Here is a 7,295-nt window from a genome sequence, read left to right on the forward strand (position 1 = left end):
TTATAGATCCATAAAGTTTTTCGTACTAATTCCACAAAGGGATACGTGTTTGAGAATTTTTTCCGATTTTTCGATTCCAAATCCTAGGTGTGAAAAATTAAAAACGCAGAAAAATACCGATTTCGTATTGAAGTTTTCGAGACACTAGATTTATATAATTACTGTAAATGCATATTGTCATTGGTTATGTCCCTGAATTTTTTCACATTTTTTGGCAGGGTGCGCCGTAGTGGCAAAAATCAAAACCGATATTTTCTGCGTTTTTCACGTGAAAAAGCAACTTATACTCTGAATTTTTGTATTCCCTTTAATGGATAACTATATTCTATGGTTTTAAACAATTCTATGTTGAATAGAACGGCGTATAGAATAGAAAAACAAAAATAAGTCACCAAATTAAAGGTGCTATGTGCGTTATATTCAGAAGCAGCAGCGGTATTTCCAAGAGGTGCGATGGTGCAGTGACTAAGATGCTTGACTGGAGAAATATTTTTAAATATTTTAAATAGATTTTCATTGTTATATAGTTGAAAATTAAAAAAATATATGATTAATAAAAAAAAAAGATGTGCTTCAAACGGGGCACGAACCAGCGTCAAAAAGTTTGCAGAGTATCCACAGTTAAGCATCTCAAGGGTTTGCGACGACCTGAAAGTGTAACAAAAATCGCATGAAAGTCGCCGGAAAATTCCCAATTAGCCTGCACAGTTTACCTGCCAGCCGAGTTTATTATGGGGCCGATTGTTCTGAGCGTCCATCATTATCGCGTAAATTAAACATTTCTCTTGCAGGTATCGACCTACAGTGATAATTTGCCTCCAAACATAGACGACTTATTTATTTGTAACAACCCCTATCCCGCCCATAGACAAACGACACGAACTCCTTTTGTCACAACTCTCTAAAGGATGAATGAATCCGATAAAATAAGCGTTTATAAAATTCTTGAATGAAAAAAAGTGCATATAAATTATGCGAATAAAATCTTTCATATAAATAATTACATACTTATTCTTAAATGTTTGCACAAAGATCTCAAAGCTTATTAATAATTCTTACATTTTTAAATATATTTCATATGAATTATACGTTTATTCGAAAGTAGTATTCATGTTTTGGTCTGTTTATAATTCGTGAAATGTTTGAAGACTATTCTAGACTTCATCAAATGAATGAACTTGCATTATTTAGTAAACAGTAAGTAAAAGCGGTTTCGTCATACAGGGTGTTCGGCCACCCCTAGGAAAAGTTTTAATGGGCGATTTTAGAGGCCAAAATAAGACGAAAATCAAGAATGCCAATTTGTTGATTGAAGCTTCGTTAAAAAGTTATTAACAATTATATTCAAAAATTTCAAATCGTTCTGGAAAAATTATTTTCGATTGCGGGGGTCAATTACAATAATTTTTGGTGAATAGACATACCCCCGTAATCTTGCGCATTTTCGAGAAAAAAATTCAGTACGGGTGGAACTTTAAACATTAATAACTTTTTAACAAAGCCTCCATCAACAAATTGGTATTCTTGATTTTCGTCTTATTTTGGTCTCTAGAATCCCGCATTAAAATTTTCCACAGGGGTGGCCGAACACCCTGTATCTCTCGCAGATATTGAGATCCTACTACTATGTAGCGTGACGTCAGAGCGGGCCTCTATGGTGGGAATAGGGCGGCGCGTAGACCTTCTCTCCTTGCCCTTGCCCCGTTTAGTTTGTAGGTGCCTAGCCAACTCGTTTTCGGCGGACAGTACATGGTACATATGCATTTATCCCGTCACAAAAACTCAAATTTTTGTTTAAACTATTGATGTTACGGCAAAAATGTATTGGACTTTTGTGTTCCCCTCTTCGAGACCTACAATTACATCGATCCGACAACTTCGAAATTTTAAACTTTAAGGCCATTTTTTAACAAAATGGCTGGCCATAAACGTCTAGTATTTTACAGAATGCGTTTGGACATCAGCCCCAACAACTCTGCCAAATTTGGTTGAAATCCCAGGTTCACAGGGTATGACCTCCCCTTGTAAGTCCAGAAGAGAGACTCGAGCCTACGGTAAAAAAAACTTCCAGCGGTTCAGCAGTCGGACACTCAACGCTGCGCCATCGACGCCGTTGAAAATATCGTTGATTTTCTAGGATATATTGCGCTCAACGGTTGGCTTTATTATATTTGTTTCAATTGTTATGTAATTCTGCTTAGTGTAGAAATATTAAGTAGTCTACAAAACACTTATATATTGAAGGATGCATAAAAATTCAACGTGTAAGTTACTCTACACGCAGAAAATGAGGAAAAACTCGGTTTTTATTTTTTTTCACTGCGGCGCACCAAAATGAAAAATCTGAAAAAAATTGAGAATAATAGTAATAGTAATACCTGTTTACTGTAAAAGTATAAAAGTAGTTCCGGGCCTCCTTCAATACGTAATCGGCATTTTTCGGCATTTTTTGCTGTTTTTTATTTTTCACTACCTGGTTCTTCAATCAAAAAATCTGAAAATCTCCCAAAGTATGTGCCCCGGTACCCGAAATATCTCTGAATTTTTATACATTTTTTTACTCAATAGGTCAAGAGAAATTGTACAAAAACATGATTTTCGTTTTCACCCCATTACTACCCCCACGGTCGAGATTTCAAGTTAAAAATTTGCACACAGGGGTTATTTTTTTTTTGCTATCGAATGACCCGTGGCTCGTTCCATTCGGTTTGGGGGCACATTTGACCCCCTTATTCGGCTATACCCTTTGCCAGATGCGGAATATTCGAGGACTTTAGCGACGAAGTAACGGTTCCACATCTGGCAACATAAAAAAGCGTAAAAACCTGAGCTAATCAAACGGAACACTGACTTCGTCGACTAGTGCAGGGGATGAACAGTTAGTGGGGGTTACGGAAAATTCCGTCGTTGAACGGAACGAAAGGCTATCGACTATGTAAAAATATGGGCACGAGGAAAAAATCTTTCGCCTATGACCATATTTGGTTACAAGACGGGGCTTTATGGCCCTGCCTGGGCCTTTCAGAACTGGAGGTAGCAATCGTTGCGCTGTGAAATTTTCCGTTCGATCGCGAAAGAATACCAATTTGTTGATGGAGGCTTTGTTAAAAAGTTATTAACGTTTAAAGTTCCTGTATCTTTGTATCTCGATGATGGTTTTGGAACGAAATTGACATGAAACTTTCGTGCTCTCGTGTCTTGGCACGATCTCTTTTGATGGTTACCGACATCGTGCCGATCGACTCGTCGGCATGCCGTTCGGCTTTTCAAGCCATGCTATCCAAGACGATGCAGTGTTTGGCTTTGCCGAGAAGTACTTAGGGTGCCGATCGGCCGTGCTAGATGACAGATGCCGACCCAGTGGGGACGCGTCTTAATGCTCCGGGTTTGTACGCACCATTTCGTGTGTCCTTTGGTGTCGAAAAACGCGGAGGTACTGTGAAAAATGTTGTAAGACGTTGGCCGAACATTCGGTCATTGCCGGCGCATCGGCATTTCTAAAAAGAACTGCGTCGCGTTCGTGCGGCGCGACATACATATAAAGCTCTTTTGGCGGCTCGCAGTCGCCTTTGACCTACTGCCACGTGTACATGTCAGCTGGTCGGCTAAGTAGAATGAAAAGGTCAGTGACGAAAAATTCGTCCCGTACCCTCAGACCCAATTGGTCCTATAGTTTGTCTGAACAAGTCAAGGAAGGGACACAGTTGCACCCTCTTGACTTGTATCTCGAAACGCGAAACGCAACATACGCGTCGATGGTTTTTGTCACGAAAAGAAAACTTTCTCTTTTAGAATAGAAAAACCAACACGCCTCCTCTAAAATTAATCGACTGCCCTAAACTAACGATATACCTTCCATGTGCTTTTTCTCGGGCAAATACATATGATTCAATGGATTGTTATGCCGTGTGTGGTTGTTAGAAAGAACTGAGTCTTTTTCGTGTAACAAGTAACAGTTTATTGGTGCCACAATGCGGCGTTATCACCGGCCGAATTAACTTTAGGTGATTGTTTCAAAAGGAGCAGCGACCGTGAAGATGACAATGGATTGAACTTGGCGTGATCGATTTACTCTGAGTTTTTGCGTGATTCTCTTTCTGCGCGTTCTAATGAATCTGTCTGCGTATTCGAAAGATTCGATAGATTCTTAGTGAGTTCGAAGAAATTCGATAGATTTTTACTGCGTATACGAAACATTCGATCGAATCTCGATAGCTTCGAAAAAGATCCTGCTTTTCTGCCTCGGGGTAACTTCGCTCGTCACCTCGCAGAGTCCTCGATGAGGCCCATTTTCGGGGGAAGCGCGCTAGGATTTGCGGATTGACTTGAGGGAGGAGGATCTTCTCGTACAACCCTCCCGTAGTGGAGGAAGAAGGCCCCCACCCCCACGTCGACCCCGGAAAATTCCCGAAAGTGGCCGAACTCCGCGAGTGACGTCACCCCGAAGCAGCGCGGTGACTTGGGCCCGAGTGGCCCATTAACGGTTTACAACCCTTGGTCCGCTAACGGGATAGCGGTCAAGGGGTACGCGCGATTCTTGGACGGCCAAGTGGCCCGCATGGCTACATTGCCTTGGCGCGAGGGACAAAAGGCCCCTAGAAGTCTGAATCCGGAACCCTCGCGTACCTCGCAGGCGGCATACGGCGCGATGGGAAACACGGATTGACTTTATGGCCACTTTCCAATGCCATCAACCTAACTCCTCAAGCGCACGTGTTCGACACTTGAGGATTAGGCATTCTTCTAAATGGCCGAAGGACAGTAAAAAATCGAAAAAGGGCCTATTCGCGAACAACAAACCCGGTCTGGAAAATACGACTCCGCAGCTGCGACGCAGCTGAGTGCCTTGTCCAGCAATTCGGAGGACTAACGGTACCATCGAACAATGTGCGTAAAAATACCCAAACGAGGGAATGAGGCGTCGCTCGCCTCTCGGGATCGAACATTCAACATTTGTTGCTGAGGATTAGGGAAACCCAGAAAAAACTAATCAAACTATTATACTGGAATATAATACATTTATACATATTTACATATTTACAAGTTTAATATTATTATATTAATCCAATCCCATTCCTGTTCTCAATTCCAGGAATTTGACTCCTGGTACCGGCTTGGTCATGACGTCTGCCAGCTGACTACCTGTGGGAATGTATTTCAGTTTAATTACTTTCTTATTAATCTGTTCCCTTGAGAAATGATACTTTATGTCTATATGTTTTGACCTTTTGTGATCAATTGGATTATTCGCTATGCTGATACAACCATTATTTTCATAGATAATAATTGCGTTTGAAATCTTTAATTTTATACTATTTGCTAATGAGTTTAATCATAATGACTCTCTAACGGCTTCAAGAAGAGCCATGTGTTCAGCTTCAGTAGATGAAGCTGCTACCGATGCTTGTTTCTTTGCGTTCCAACAAATACTACAACGTTCAAATAATTTGAATAAGAAACCAGTAGTACTTTTTCAGTCATTTTTATCATTTCCTTCCCAATCAGAATCTACATAACCTGTGTTTCGAGTAGTTTGGGATTTCTGAACTCGGAAATCTGCCAAACGTATTCTGCTTCTGAATTCGACGGAACGATAAGGTCGTAAGGAAGACGCTAGATCGCTGGTCGAAACAAGACAGCCAGAATCGTTGATCAGCCGTTACGCGCTAGCGCTCGACGTTCTCCTCTTGCCCCACTCCCTGGGGAGCCAGAGCTGCTCGGTCCACCCTTTGGTACTCGCGGGGAATGGGGCTGAGCCAGCGGCAGCGCACGCGCTGTCAACCACTCGGCGACATTTATTTCATCTTACATGTTCTGTACACTATGTTAAAGTTTTTATACAAACGAATATTGTCGAACAAATAAAATAACACAACCATTGTACCAGAATGGAATACGTCTATAACAACCTGTTAAATTATTGTAGTGTGTTCCTTGTAGAACTCATTTAACACAATAACTCAATACGACACTAAAACTAAGAACTGGTAAACGGGAAACTTTATTCACAAAGCTTTGTTAAAACGTCTTGTCTCTACGAGGTCTCGCTTCCGCTCATTCGAAGGGGCAGCTTCACATCGTTGCGGAACAGCTTTCACGTCGCCGCAACGATGCATCTTCAGCCCGTCGCAAATATCTCGTTTTAAATATTTCCAGAGTTCCTCATTATTTTTGTTTAGGTATCGATTTAAAATATTAATTGCTGTACATAAATCTGGTGGAGTACATAACATTATATACTATACTTCATTCCGCAACAAATAATAGAGAAACGCAATGTTAACAGGAATACGTTAAAGGGTGGGGGGATAAGAAGAAACAATGAACACACCTTCAAGTGCTTCCAGAGAGGAAAATCCTGAGGATTCAAATCCGGGGAACGAGAGTGCCACGGAAGAGCACTGCCGCGGCCGATTCACCTTTCGGGAAAGGTGTTGTCAAGATATCGGCGGACATGTGTGGTATAATGGGCCGGAGATCCATCATGCTGGAAAATCATGTTTTTCCGGATTTCTGATGTAATTTCTTCCAAGAGACCCGCAAGAACATGTTCCAGGAAGTTCTGGTACGCTGGACTGTCCAATCTGCGAGGCAGAAGGTACGGCCCAACGATGAACTCCCGCCCGCCCATACATTGACGGACCACCGATGTTGTGCTGCACGTGGGTGAATCGCAATTCCCATCGTCCCACACGTGTGCAACCCTTCTCTTGTGAAGAGCGCTTCATCCGTCCACAAAACACACGCAGTGAACGACGGATTCCGTCGCATTTCCCCCATCACCCACCGCGAGTAATCCATCCGCTGGAGATAAACCCTGGGGAGCAGATGCTGGGCCCGCACATACTTGTACGGGTGCTTACCGAAGCGGCGAACAAGCCGGTGCATCGTTGAGCGGCTGATGCTGAAATAAAAGAGGAAATAACGAAGATTTAAACAAAAGTTCAGTCACCTCTGAGATATAAATCATTTAGAAATATTTCATTTAGAGCACAAGCAAATCAAAAGTATGCAATGTGTCATCGCCTTAGCTTTATTCAAACGATATAATGTTAAGAATAATTGAGTTTTTTAAGCAAGGAATTAATCGAAGAAAATTCATAGAAATCTTAAAATACAAGCAAAGAATGACCAACGATTTAAAAAAGAAGTATGACGATTGTAAAAAATGTGGCTGTCCTCGTACAACAATTAAATGAAACTGTAAAAATTGCATATAATTGTCAAAAATATGAAGTGAGCTACTTCAAGAGATCGTGCTGTCATAAATTTATTAAACGAGATGGGTTTCTTAT

Source organism: Colletes gigas, unplaced genomic scaffold (genome assembly GCF_013123115.1).
Source record: "Colletes gigas isolate AHSC1104 unplaced genomic scaffold, ASM1312311v1 Colletes_gigas_Sc00057, whole genome shotgun sequence".
NCBI classification, from domain to species: Eukaryota; Metazoa; Arthropoda; class Insecta; order Hymenoptera; family Colletidae; genus Colletes; species Colletes gigas.